This window comes from Pongo pygmaeus, chromosome 21, assembly GCF_028885625.2.
Source record: "Pongo pygmaeus isolate AG05252 chromosome 21, NHGRI_mPonPyg2-v2.0_pri, whole genome shotgun sequence".
Lineage (NCBI taxonomy): Eukaryota > Metazoa > Chordata > Mammalia > Primates > Hominidae > Pongo > Pongo pygmaeus.
This window is the reverse complement of record NC_072394.2, coordinates 27522562-27538177: the sequence shown is the minus strand read 5'-3', so window position 1 is coordinate 27538177 and position 15616 is coordinate 27522562.

Genomic DNA, 15616 nt, shown 5'->3' with positions numbered 1-15616 from the left:
AAAAACCAGACAAAAGCATTCTCAGAAACTTCTTTGTGATGAGTGCATTCAACTCACAGACTTGAACCTTCCTTTTGAAAGAGCAGTTTTGAAACACACTTTTTGTAGAATCTGCAAGTGGATATTTGGAGAGCTTTGAGGCCTATGCTGGAAAATGAAATATCTTCACCTGGAAACCAGACAGAAGCATTCTGAGAATCTTCTTTGTGATGAGTGCATTCAACTCACAGACATGAACGTTCCTTTTGATAGAACAGTTTTGAAACACTAAGTTTGTAGAATCCGCAAGTGTTTATTGGGAGCACCTTGAGGCTTATGTTGGAAAAGGAAATAACCTCACATAAAAACTAGAGAGAAGCATTCTCAGAACCTTCTTTGTGATGAGTGCATTCAACTCGCAGACTTGAACCTTCCTTTTGAACGAGCAGTTTTGAAACACTCTTTTTGTAAAAGCTGCAAATGGATATTTGGAGCACTTTGAGACGTATGCTGGAAAATGGAATATCTTCATCTAAAAACTAGACAGAAGCATTCTCAGAAATTTCTTCTCGATGCGTGCATTCAACTCACAGAGTTGAACCTGTCTTTTGATAGAGCAGTTTGGCAGCACTGTTTTTGTGAAATCTGCAAGTGGATATTTCCAGCAAATTGAGGCCTATGCAAAGAAAAGGAAATATCTTCACATAAAAACTAGGTAGCGGCATTCTCAGAAACTTCTTTGTGAGGAGCGTATTCAACTCACAGACTTGAATGTTCCTTTTGATAGAACAGTTTTGAAACACTCCTTTTGTACAATCTGCAAGTGTTTATTCGGAGCGCTTTGAGGACTATGTTGGAAAAGGAAATATCTTCACATGAAAACTAGACACAAGCATTCTCAGAAACTTCTTTGTGATGAGTGCATTCTACTCACAGAGTTGAACCTTCCTTTTGATAGAACAGTACTGAAGCATTCTTTTTGTAGAATCTGCAATTGGATATTTCGAACGTTTTGAGTCCTATGCTGGAAAAGGTAATATATTCACATAAAAACTAGACAGAAGCATTCTCAGAAACTTCTTTGTGTTGAGTGCATTCAACTCACAGACATGGAGCTTCCTTTTGAAAGAGCAGTTTTGAAACACTCTTTTTGTAAAATCTGCAAGTGGATATTCGGAGCACTTTGAGGCCTATGCTGGGAAATGGAATTTCTTCACCTAAAAACTAAACAGAACCTTTCTCAGAAAGCTCTTCTCGATGCATGCTTTCAACTCACAGAGTTGAACCTGCCTTTTGATAGAGCAGTTTGCAATCCCTCTTTTTATAGAATCTGCAAGTGTATATTTGGAGCGCTTTGAGGCCTATGCTGCAAAAGGAAATATCATTGCCTAAAAGCTAGACGGAAGCATTCTCAGAAACTTCTTTGTAATGAGTGCATTCAACTCACAGAGTTGAACCTTCCTTTTGATAGACCAGTTTTGAAACACTGTTTCTGTGGAATCCGCAAGAGGATATTTGGAGCTCTTTGACACTTATGCTGGAAAAGGAGATATCTTCATATACAAAGCAGACAGAAGCATTCTCAGAAACTTCTATGTCATGTGGGGATTGAACTCACAGAGTTGAACTTTCCTTTTTATGGAGCAGTTCTGCAACACTCTTTTTGTGGAAACTGCAAGTGGATATTTGGTGCGATTGCGGCATCTAGTGGAAAAGGAAATATATACAGATGAAAACAAGAGAGAATCATTCTCAGAAACTTCTTTCTGATGAGTGCATTCAACTCACAGACTTGAACCTTCCTTTTCAAAGAGCAGTTTTGAAACACTCTTTTTGTAGGATCTGCAAGTGGATATTTGGATCGCTTTGACGCCTATGCTGGGAAATGAAATATCTTCACCGAAAAACTAGACAGAAGCATTCTCAGAAACTTCTTCACGATATGTGCATTCAACTCACAGAGTTGAATCTTTCTTTTCAAAGAGCAGTTTTGAAACACACTTTTGGTAAAATCTGCAAGTGGATATTTGGAGCGATTTCAGGCCTATGCTGGAAAAGGAAATATCCTCACATAAATACTAGACAGAAGCATTCTCAGAAATTTCTGTGTGATGAGTGCCTTCCACTCACAGACTTGAACGTTCCTTTTGAGGGAACGGTTTTGAAACAGTCCTTTGGTAGAATCTGCAAGTGTTTATTTGGAGCGCTTTGAGGCCTATGTTGGAAAAGGAAATATCTTCACATAAAAACTAGACAGAAGCATTCTCCGAAACTTCTTTGTGATGATTGCATTCTACTCACAGAGTGGAACCTTCCTTTTGAAAGAACAGTTTTGAAACACTCTTTTGGTAGAATCTGCAAGTGGATATTTGGAGCGATTTGAGGCCTATGCTGGAAAAGGAGATATCTTCACATAAAAACTAGACAGAAGCATCCTCAGAAACTTTTTCTGATGTGCGCATTCAACTCACCGAGTTGAACCTTCCTTTTGATAGAGAGGTTTTGAAACACTCTTTGTCTAGAATCTGCAGGTGAATATTTGGAGTGCTAAGAGGCCAACACTGGAAAAGGAAATATCTTCACATGAGAACTAGACGGAAGCATTCTCAGAAAACTTCCGTGGCTTTATGCACTCAACTCACATAGTGGAAACTTCCTTTTGATAGCCAGTTTTGGAAACACTCCTTTTGTAGAATTTGCTAGTGGATGTTTGGAGCGATTTGAGGCCTATGCTGGAAATGGAAATATCTTCACATAAAAACTAGACAGAAGCATTCTCAGAAACTTCTTTGTGATGAATGCATTCAACTCAAAGACTTGAACTTTCCTTTTGAAAGAGCAGTTTTGAAACAATCTTTATGTAGAATCTGCAAGTGGATATTTGGAGCGCTTTGAGGCCTATGCTGGGAAATGAAATAATTTCACCTGAAAACTAGACAGAAGCCTTCTGAGAAACTTCTTTGTGATGAGTGCATTCAACTCACAGACATGAACGTTCCTTTTCTTGGAACAGTTTTGAAACACTGAGTTTGTAGAATCCGCAAGTGTTTATTCGGAGCACCTTGAGGCCTATGCTGGTAAAGGAAATATCTTCACATAAAAATTCGACAGAAGCATTCTCAGAAACTTCTTTGCGTTGAGTGCATTCAACTCCCAGACTTGAACCTTCTTTTTGAACGAGCAGCTTTGAAACACTCTTCTTGTAAAATCTGCAAATGGATATTTGGAGCACTTTGAGGCGTATGCTGGAAAATGGAATATCTTCACCTGAAAACTAGACGGAAGCATTCTCAGAAAGTTCTTCTCGATGCGTGCATTCAACTCACAGAGTTGAACCTGTCTTTTGATAGAGCAGTTTGGAAACACTCTTTTTGTGAGATCAGCAAGTGGATATTTCCAGCGATTTGAGGCCTATGCAAGGAAAACGAAATATCTTCACATAAAAACTAGATAGCAGCATTCTCAGAAACTTCTTTGTGAGGAGCGCATTCAGCCCACAGACTGGAACGTTCCTTTTGATAGAACAGTTTTGAACCACTCCTTTTGTACTATCTGTAAGTGTTTATTCGGAGCGCTTTGGGGCCTATGTTGGAAAAGGAATTATCTTCACTTAAAAACTAGACAGAAGCATTCTCAGAAACTTCTTTGTGATGATTGCATTCTACTCACAGAGTTGAACCTTCCTTTTGATAGAACAGTTTTGAAACACTCTTTTTGCAGAATCTGCTAGTGGCTATTTGGAGCGCTTTGAGGCCTATGTTGGAAAAGGAAGAATCTTCACATAAAAACTAGGCAGAAGACTTCTCAGAAACTTCTTCCGATGGGCACATTCAACTCACAGACTTGAAGCTTCCTTCTGATAGAGAGGATTTGAAACAATCTTTGTCCAGAATCTGCAAGGAGATATTTGGGGTGCTAAGAGGCCAAAACTGCAAAAGAAAATATCACCGCATGAGAACTGGACGGAAGCATTCTCAATAACTTCCATGCACTTTATGCATTCAAATCACATAGTGGAATCTTCCTTTTGATAGCGCAGTTTTGAAACACTCCTTTTGTAGAATTTGCTAGTGGATGTTTGGAGCGATTTGGGGCCTATGCTGGGAATGGAAATGTCTTCACATAAAAACCAGACAAAAGCATTCTCAGAAACTTCTTTGTGATGAGTGCATTCAACTCACAGACTTGAACCTTCCTTTTGAAAGAGCAGTTTTGAAACACACTTTTTGTAGAATCTGCAAGTGGATATTTGGAGAGCTTTGAGGCCTCTGCTGGAAAATGAAATATCTTCACCTGGAAACCAGACAGAAGCATTCTGAGAATCTTCTTTGTGATGAGTGCATTCAACTCACAGACATGAACGTTCCTTTTGATAGAACAGTTTTGAAACACTAAGTTTGTAGAATCCGCACGTGTTTATTCGGAGCACCTTGAGGCTTATGTTGGAAAAGGAAATAACCTCACATAAAAACTAGAGAGAAGCATTCTCAGAACCTTCTTTGTGATGAGTGCATTCAACTCGCAGACTTGAACCTTCCTTTTGAACGAGCAGTTTTGAAACACTCTTTTTGTAAAAGCTGCAAATGGATATTTGGAGCACTTTGAGACGTATGCTGGAAAATGGAATATCTTCATCTAAAAACTAGACAGAAGCATTCTCAGAAATTTCTTCTCGATGCGTGCATTCAACTCACAGAGTTGAACCTGTCTTTTGATAGAGCAGTTTGGCAGCACTGTTTTTGTGAAATCTGCAAGTGGATATTTCCAGCAAATTGAGGCCTATGCAAAGAAAAGGAAATATCTTCACATAAAAACTAGGTAGCGGCATTCTCAGAAACTTCTTTGTGAGGAGCGTATTCAACTCACAGACTTGAATGTTCCTTTTGATAGAACAGTTTTGAAACACTCCTTTTGTACAATCTGCAAGTGTTTATTCGGAGCGCTTTGAGGACTATGTTGGAAAAGGAAATATCTTCACATGAAAACTAGACACAAGCATTCTCAGAAACTTCTTTGTGATGAGTGCATTCTACTCACAGAGTTGAACCTTCCTTTTGATAGAACAGTACTGAAGCATTCTTTTTGTAGAATCTGCAATTGGATATTTCGAACGTTTTGAGTCCTATGCTGGAAAAGGTAATATATTCACATAAAAACTAGACAGAAGCATTCTCAGAAACTTCTTTGTGTTGAGTGCATTCAACTCACAGACATGGAGCTTCCTTTTGAAAGAGCAGTTTTGAAACACTCTTTTTGTAAAATCTGCAAGTGGATATTCGGAGCACTTTGAGGCCTATGCTGGGAAATGGAATATCTTCACCTAAAAACTAAACAGAACCTTTCTCAGAAAGCTCTTCTCGATGCATGCTTTCAACTCACAGAGTTGAACCTGCCTTTTGATAGAGCAGTTTGCAATCCCTCTTTTTATAGAATCTGCAAGTGTATATTTGGAGCGCTTTGAGGCCTATGCTGCAAAAGGAAATATCATTGCCTAAAAGCTAGACGGAAGCATTCTCAGAAACTTCTTTGTAATGAGTGCATTCAACTCACAGAGTTGAACCTTCCTTTTGATAGACCAGTTTTGAAACACTGTTTCTGCGGAATCCGCAAGCGGATATTTGGAGCTCTTTGACACTTATGCTGGAAAAGGAGATATCTTCATATACAAAGCAGACAGAAGCATTCTCAGAAACTTCTATGTCATGTGGGGATTGAACTCACAGAGTTGAACTTTCCTTTTTATGGAGCAGTTCTGCAACACTCTTTTTGTGGAAACTGCAAGTGGATATTTGGTGCGATTGCGGCATCTAGCTAGTGGAAAAGGAAATATATACAGGTGAAAACAAGAGAGAATCATTCTCAGAAACTTCTTTCTGATGAGTGCATTCAACTCACAGACTTGAACCTTCCTTTTCAAAGAGCAGTTTTGAAACACTCTTTTTGTAGGATCTGCAAGTGGATATTTGGATCGCTTTGACGCCTATGCTGGGAAATGAAATATCCTCACCGAAAAACTAGACAGAAGCATTCTCAGAAACTTCTTCACGATATGTGCATTCAACTCACAGAGTTGAATCTTTCTTTTCAAAGAGCAGTTTTGAAACACACTTTTGGTAAAATCTGCAAGTGGATATTTGGAGCGCTTTGAGGCCTATGCTGGAAAAGGAAATATCCTCACATCAATACTAGACAGAAGCATTCTCAGAAATTTCTGTGTGATGAGTGCCTTCCACTCACAGACTTGAACGTTCCTTTGGAGGGAACGGTTTTGAAACAGTCCTTTGGTAGAATCTGCAAGTGTTTATTTGGAGCGCTTTGAGGCCTATGTTGGAAAAGGAAATATCTTCACATAAAAACTAGACAGAAGCATTCTCCGAAACTTCTTTGTGATGATTGCATTCTACTCACAGAGTGGAACCTTCCTTTTGAAAGAACAGTTTTGAAACACTCTTTTGGTAGAATCTGCAAGTGGATATTTGGAGCGATTTGAGGCCTATGCTGGAAAAGGAGATATCTTCACATAAAAACTAGACAGAAGCATCCTCAGAAACTTTTTCTGATGTGCGCATTCAACTCACCGAGTTGAACCTTCCTTTTGATAGAGAGGTTTTGAAACACTCTTTGTCTAGAATCTGCAGGTGAATATTTGGAGTGCTAAGAGGCCAACACTGGAAAAGGAAATATCTTCACATGAGAACTAGACGGAAGCATTCTCAGAAAACTTCCGTGGCTTTATGCACTCAACTCACATAGTGGAAACTTCCTTTTGATAGCCAGTTTTGGAAACACTCCTTTTGTAGAATTTGCTAGTGGATGTTTGGAGCGATTTGAGGCCTATGCTGGAAATGGAAATATCTTCACATAAAAACTAGACAGAAGCATTCTCAGAAACTTCTTTGTGATGAATGCATTCAACTCAAAGACTTGAACTTTCCTTTTGAAAGAGCAGTTTTGAAACAATCTTTATGTAGAATCTGCAAGTGGATATTTGGAGCGCTTTGAGGCCTATGCTGGGAAATGAAATAATTTCACCTGAAAACTAGACAGAAGCCTTCTGAGAAACTTCTTTGTGATGAGTGCATTCAACTCACAGACATGAACGTTCCTTTTCTTGGAACAGTTTTGAAACACTGAGTTTGTAGAATCCGCAAGTGTTTATTCGGAGCACCTTGAGGCCTATGCTGGTAAAGGAAATATCTTCACATAAAAATTCGACAGAAGCATTCTCAGAAACTTCTTTGCGTTGAGTGCATTCAACTCCCAGACTTGAACCTTCTTTTTGAACGAGCAGCTTTGAAACACTCTTCTTGTAAAATCTGCAAATGGATATTTGGAGCACTTTGAGGCGTATGCTGGAAAATGGAATATCTTCACCTGAAAACTAGACGGAAGCATTCTCAGAAAGTTCTTCTCGATGCGTGCATTCAACTCACAGAGTTGAACCTGTCTTTTGATAGAGCAGTTTGGAAACACTCTTTTTGTGAGATCAGCAAGTGGATATTTCCAGCGATTTGAGGCCTATGCAAGGAAAACGAAATATCTTCACATAAAAACTAGATAGCAGCATTCTCAGAAACTTCTTTGTGAGGAGCGCATTCAGCCCACAGACTGGAACGTTCCTTTTGATAGAACAGTTTTGAACCACTCCTTTTGTACTATCTGTAAGTGTTTATTCGGAGCGCTTTGGGGCCTATGTTGGAAAAGGAATTATCTTCACTTAAAAACTAGACAGAAGCATTCTCAGAAACTTCTTTGTGATGATTGCATTCTACTCACAGAGTTGAACCTTCCTTTTGATAGAACAGTTTTGAAACACTCTTTTTGCAGAATCTGCTAGTGGCTATTTGGAGCGCTTTGAGGCCTATGTTGGAAAAGGAAGAATCTTCACATAAAAACTAGGCAGAAGACTTCTCAGAAACTTCTTCCGATGGGCACATTCAACTCACAGACTTGAAGCTTCCTTCTGATAGAGAGGATTTGAAACAATCTTTGTCCAGAATCTGCAAGGAGATATTTGGGGTGCTAAGAGGCCAAAACTGCAAAAGAAAATATCACCACATGAGAACTGGACGGAAGCATTCTCAATAACTTCCATGCACTTTATGCATTCAAATCACATAGTGGAATCTTCCTTTTGATAGCGCAGTTTTGAAACACTCCTTTTGTAGAATTTGCTAGTGGATGTTTGGAGCGATTTGAGGCCTATGCTGGGAATGGAAATATCTTCACATAAAAACCAGACAAAAGCATTCTCAGAAACTTCTTTGTGATGAGTGCATTCAACTCACAGACTTGAACCTTCCTTTTGAAAGAGCAGTTTTGAAACACACTTTTTGTAGAATCTGCAAGTGGATATTTGGAGAGCTTTGAGGCCTCTGCTGGAAAATGAAATATCTTCACCTGGAAACCAGACAGAAGCATTCTGAGAATCTTCTTTGTGATGAGTGCATTCAACTCACAGACATGAACGTTCCTTTTGATAGAACAGTTTTGAAACACTAAGTTTGTAGAATCCGCACGTGTTTATTCGGAGCACCTTGAGGCTTATGTTGGAAAAGGAAATAACCTCACATAAAAACTAGAGAGAAGCATTCTCAGAACCTTCTTTGTGATGAGTGCATTCAACTCGCAGACTTGAACCTTCCTTTTGAACGAGCAGTTTTGAAACACTCTTTTTGTAAAAGCTGCAAATGGATATTTGGAGCACTTTGAGACGTATGCTGGAAAATGGAATATCTTCATCTAAAAACTAGACAGAAGCATTCTCAGAAATTTCTTCTCGATGCGTGCATTCAACTCACAGAGTTGAACCTGTCTTTTGATAGAGCAGTTTGGCAGCACTGTTTTTGTGAAATCTGCAAGTGGATATTTCCAGCAAATTGAGGCCTATGCAAAGAAAAGGAAATATCTTCACATAAAAACTAGGTAGCGGCATTCTCAGAAACTTCTTTGTGAGGAGCGTATTCAACTCACAGACTTGAATGTTCCTTTTGATAGAACAGTTTTGAAACACTCCTTTTGTACAATCTGCAAGTGTTTATTCGGAGCGCTTTGAGGACTATGTTGGAAAAGGAAATATCTTCACATGAAAACTAGACACAAGCATTCTCAGAAACTTCTTTGTGATGAGTGCATTCTACTCACAGAGTTGAACCTTCCTTTTGATAGAACAGTACTGAAGCATTCTTTTTGTAGAATCTGCAATTGGATATTTCGAACGTTTTGAGTCCTATGCTGGAAAAGGTAATATATTCACATAAAAACTAGACAGAAGCATTCTCAGAAACTTCTTTGTGTTGAGTGCATTCAACTCACAGACATGGAGCTTCCTTTTGAAAGAGCAGTTTTGAAACACTCTTTTTGTAAAATCTGCAAGTGGATATTCGGAGCACTTTGAGGCCTATGCTGGGAAATGGAATTTCTTCACCTAAAAACTAAACAGAACCTTTCTCAGAAAGCTCTTCTCGATGCATGCTTTCAACTCACAGAGTTGAACCTGCCTTTTGATAGAGCAGTTTGCAATCCCTCTTTTTATAGAATCTGCAAGTGTATATTTGGAGCGCTTTGAGGCCTATGCTGCAAAAGGAAATATCATTGCCTAAAAGCTAGACGGAAGCATTCTCAGAAACTTCTTTGTAATGAGTGCATTCAACTCACAGAGTTGAACCTTCCTTTTGATAGACCAGTTTTGAAACACTGTTTCTGTGGAATCCGCAAGCGGATATTTGGAGCTCTTTGACACTTATGCTGGAAAAGGAGATATCTTCATATACAAAGCAGACAGAAGCATTCTCAGAAACTTCTATGTCATGTGGGGATTGAACTCACAGAGTTGAACTTTCCTTTTTATGGAGCAGTTCTGCAACACTCTTTTTGTGGAAACTGCAAGTGGATATTTGGTGCGATTGCGGCATCTAGTGGAAAAGGAAATATATACAGATGAAAACAAGAGAGAATCATTCTCAGAAACTTCTTTCTGATGAGTGCATTCAACTCACAGACTTGAACCTTCCTTTTCAAAGAGCAGTTTTGAAACACTCTTTTTGTAGGATCTGCAAGTGGATATTTGGATCGCTTTGACGCCTATGCTGGGAAATGAAATATCTTCACCGAAAAACTAGACAGAAGCATTCTCAGAAACTTCTTCACGATATGTGCATTCAACTCACAGAGTTGAATCTTTCTTTTCAAAGAGCAGTTTTGAAACACACTTTTGGTAAAATCTGCAAGTGGATATTTGGAGCGATTTCAGGCCTATGCTGGAAAAGGAAATATCCTCACATCAATACTAGACAGAAGCATTCTCAGAAATTTCTGTGTGATGAGTGCCTTCCACTCACAGACTTGAACGTTCCTTTTGAGGGAACGGTTTTGAAACAGTCCTTTGGTAGAATCTGCAAGTGTTTATTTGGAGCGCTTTGAGGCCTATGTTGGAAAAGGAAATATCTTCACATAAAAACTAGACAGAAGCATTCTCCGAAACTTCTTTGTGATGATTGCATTCTACTCACAGAGTGGAACCTTCCTTTTGAAAGAACAGTTTTGAAACACTCTTTTGGTAGAATCTGCAAGTGGATATTTGGAGCGATTTGAGGCCTATGCTGGAAAAGGAGATATCTTCACATAAAAACTAGACAGAAGCATCCTCAGAAACTTTTTCTGATGTGCGTATTCAACTCACCGAGTTGAACCTTCCTTTTGATAGAGAGGTTTTGAAACACTCTTTGTCTAGAATCTGCAGGTGAATATTTGGAGTGCTAAGAGGCCAACACTGGAAAAGGAAATATCTTCACATGAGAACTAGACGGAAGCATTCTCAGAAAACTTCCGTGGCTTTATGCACTCAACTCACATAGTGGAAACTTCCTTTTGATAGCCAGTTTTGGAAACACTCCTTTTGTAGAATTTGCTAGTGGATGTTTGGAGCGATTTGAGGCCTATGCTGGAAATGGAAATATCTTCACATAAAAACTAGACAGAAGCATTCTCAGAAACTTCTTTGTGATGAATGCATTCAACTCAAAGACTTGAACTTTCCTTTTGAAAGAGCAGTTTTGAAACAATCTTTATGTAGAATCTGCAAGTGGATATTTGGAGCGCTTTGAGGCCTATGCTGGGAAATGAAATAATTTCACCTGAAAACTAGACAGAAGCCTTCTGAGAAACTTCTTTGTGATGAGTGCATTCAACTCACAGCCATGAACGTTCCTTTTCTTGGGACAGTTTTGAAACACTGAGTTTGTAGAATCCGCAAGTGTTTATTCGGAGCACCTTGAGGCCTATGCTGGTAAAGGAAATATCTTCACATAAAAATTCGACAGAAGCATTCTCAGAAACTTCTTTGCGTTGAGTGCATTCAACTCCCAGACTTGAACCTTCTTTTTGAACGAGCAGCTTTGAAACACTCTTCTTGTAAAATCTGCAAATGGATATTTGGAGCACTTTGAGGCGTATGCTGGAAAATGGAATATCTTCACCTGAAAACTAGACGGAAGCATTCTCAGAAAGTTCTTCTCGATGCGTGCATTCAACTCACAGAGTTGAACCTGTCTTTTGATAGAGCAGTTTGGAAACACTCTTTTTGTGAGATCAGCAAGTGGATATTTCCAGCGATTTGAGGCCTATGCAAGGAAAACGAAATATCTTCACATAAAAACTAGATAGCAGCATTCTCAGAAACTTCTTTGTGAGGAGCGCATTCAGCCCACAGACTGGAACGTTCCTTTTGATAGAACAGTTTTGAACCACTCCTTTTGTACTATCTGTAAGTGTTTATTCGGAGCGCTTTGGGGCCTATGTTGGAAAAGGAATTATCTTCACTTAAAAACTAGACAGAAGCATTCTCAGAAACTTCTTTGTGATGATTGCATTCTACTCACAGAGTTGAACCTTCCTTTTGATAGAACAGTTTTGAAACACTCTTTTGGCAGAATCTGCTAGTGGCTATTTGGAGCGCTTTGAGGCCTATGTTGGAAAAGGAAGAATCTTCACATAAAAACTAGGCAGAAGACTTCTCAGAAACTTCTTCCGATGGGCACATTCAACTCACAGACTTGAAGCTTCCTTCTGATAGAGAGGATTTGAAACAATCTTTGTCCAGAATCTGCAAGGAGATATTTGGGGTGCTAAGAGGCCAAAACTGCAAAAGAAAATATCACCGCATGAGAACTGGACGGAAGCATTCTCAATAACTTCCATGCACTTTATGCATTCAAATCACATAGTGGAATCTTCCTTTTGATAGCGCAGTTTTGAAACACTCCTTTTGTAGAATTTGCTAGTGGATGTTTGGAGCGATTTGAGGCCTATGCTGGGAATGGAAATATCTTCACATAAAAACCAGACAAAAGCATTCTCAGAAACTTCTTTGTGATGAGTGCATTCAACTCACAGACTTGAACCTTCCTTTTGAAAGAGCAGTTTTGAAACACACTTTTTGTAGAATCTGCAAGTGGATATTTGGAGAGCTTTGAGGCCTCTGCTGGAAAATGAAATATCTTCACCTGGAAACCAGACAGAAGCATTCTGAGAATCTTCTTTGTGATGAGTGCATTCAACTCACAGACATGAACGTTCCTTTTGATAGAACAGTTTTGAAACACTAAGTTTGTAGAATCCGCACGTGTTTATTCGGAGCACCTTGAGGCTTATGTTGGAAAAGGAAATAACCTCACATAAAAACTAGAGAGAAGCATTCTCAGAACCTTCTTTGTGATGAGTGCATTCAACTCGCAGACTTGAACCTTCCTTTTGAACGAGCAGTTTTGAAACACTCTTTTTGTAAAAGCTGCAAATGGATATTTGGAGCACTTTGAGACGTATGCTGGAAAATGGAATATCTTCATCTAAAAACTAGACAGAAGCATTCTCAGAAATTTCTTCTCGATGCGTGCATTCAACTCACAGAGTTGAACCTGTCTTTTGATAGAGCAGTTTGGCAGCACTGTTTTTGTGAAATCTGCAAGTGGATATTTCCAGCAAATTGAGGCCTATGCAAAGAAAAGGAAATATCTTCACATAAAAACTAGGTAGCGGCATTCTCAGAAACTTCTTTGTGAGGAGCGTATTCAACTCACAGACTTGAATGTTCCTTTTGATAGAACAGTTTTGAAACACTCCTTTTGTACAATCTGCAAGTGTTTATTCGGAGCGCTTTGAGGACTATGTTGGAAAAGGAAATATCTTCACATGAAAACTAGACACAAGCATTCTCAGAAACTTCTTTGTGATGAGTGCATTCTACTCACAGAGTTGAACCTTCCTTTTGATAGAACAGTACTGAAGCATTCTTTTTGTAGAATCTGCAATTGGATATTTCGAACGTTTTGAGTCCTATGCTGGAAAAGGTAATATATTCACATAAAAACTAGACAGAAGCATTCTCAGAAACTTCTTGGTGTTGAGTGCATTCAACTCACAGACATGGAGCTTCCTTTTGAAAGAGCAGTTTTGAAACACTCTTTTTGTAAAATCTGCAAGTGGATATTCGGAGCACTTTGAGGCCTATGCTGGGAAATGGAATTTCTTCACCTAAAAACTAAACAGAACCTTTCTCAGAAAGCTCTTCTCGATGCATGCTTTCAACTCACAGAGTTGAACCTGCCTTTTGATAGAGCAGTTTGCAATCCCTCTTTTTATAGAATCTGCAAGTGTATATTTGGAGCGCTTTGAGGCCTATGCTGCAAAAGGAAATATCATTGCCTAAAAGCTAGACGGAAGCATTCTCAGAAACTTCTTTGTAATGAGTGCATTCAACTCACAGAGTTGAACCTTCCTTTTGATAGACCAGTTTTGAAACACTGTTTCTGTGGAATCCGCAAGCGGATATTTGGAGCTCTTTGACACTTATGCTGGAAAAGGAGATATCTTCATACACAAAGCAGACAGAAGCATTCTCAGAAACTTCTATGTCATGTGGGGATTGAACTCACAGAGTTGAACTTTCCTTTTTATGGAGCAGTTCTGCAACACTCTTTTTGTGGAAACTGCAAGTGGATATTTGGTGCGATTGCGGCATCTAGTGGAAAAGGAAATATATACAGATGAAAACAAGAGAGAATCATTCTCAGAAACTTCTTTCTGATGAGTGCATTCAACTCACAGACTTGAACCTTCCTTTTCAAAGAGCAGTTTTGAAACACTCTTTTTGTAGGATCTGCAAGTGGATATTTGGATCGCTTTGACGCCTATGCTGGGAAATGAAATATCTTCACCGAAAAACTAGACAGAAGCATTCTCAGAAACTTCTTCACGATATGTGCATTCAACTCACAGAGTTGAATCTTTCTTTTCAAAGAGCAGTTTTGAAACACACTTTTGGTAAAATCTGCAAGTGGATATTTGGAGCGATTTCAGGCCTATGCTGGAAAAGGAAATATCCTCACATCAATACTAGACAGAAGCATTCTCAGAAATTTCTGTGTGATGAGTGCCTTCCACTCACAGACTTGAACGTTCCTTTTGAGGGAACGGTTTTGAAACAGTCCTTTGGTAGAATCTGCAAGTGTTTATTTGGAGCGCTTTGAGGCCTATGTTGGAAAAGGAAATATCTTCACATAAAAACTAGACAGAAGCATTCTCCGAAACTTCTTTGTGATGATTGCATTCTACTCACAGAGTGGAACCTTCCTTTTGAAAGAACAGTTTTGAAACACTCTTTTGGTAGAATCTGCAAGTGGATATTTGGAGCGATTTGAGGCCTATGCTGGAAAAGGAGATATCTTCACATAAAAACTAGACAGAAGCATCCTCAGAAACTTTTTCTGATGTGCGCATTCAACTCACCGAGTTGAATCTTCCTTTTGATAGAGAGGTTTTGAAACACTCTTTGTCTAGAATCTGCAGGTGAATATTTGGAGTGCTAAGAGGCCAACACTGGAAAAGGAAATATCTTCACATGAGAACTAGACGGAAGCATTCTCAGAAAACTTCCGTGGCTTTATGCACTCAACTCACATAGTGGAAACTTCCTTTTGATAGCCAGTTTTGGAAACACTCCTTTTGTAGAATTTGCTAGTGGATGTTTGGAGCGATTTGAGGCCTATGCTGGAAATGGAAATATCTTCACATAAAAACTAGACAGAAGCATTCTCAGAAACTTCTTTGTGATGAATGCATTCAACTCAAAGACTTGAACTTTCCTTTTGAAAGAGCAGTTTTGAAACAATCTTTATGTAGAATCTGCAAGTGGATATTTGGAGCGCTTTGAGGCCTATGCTGGGAAATGAAATAATTTCACCTGAAAACTAGACAGAAGCCTTCTGAGAAACTTCTTTGTGATGAGTGCATTCAACTCACAGCCATGAACGTTCCTTTTCTTGGGACAGTTTTGAAACACTGAGTTTGTAGAATCCGCAAGTGTTTATTCGGAGCACCTTGAGGCCTATGCTGGTAAAGGAAATATCTTCACATAAAAATTCGACAGAAGCATTCTCAGAAACTTCTTTGCGTTGAGTGCATTCAACTCCCAGACTTGAACCTTCTTTTTGAACGAGCAGCTTTGAAACACTCTTCTTGTAAAATCTGCAAATGGATATTTGGAGCACTTTGAGGCGTATGCTGGAAAATGGAATATCTTCACCTGAAAACTAGACGGAAGCATTCTCAGAAAGTTCTTCTCGATGCGTGCATTCAACTC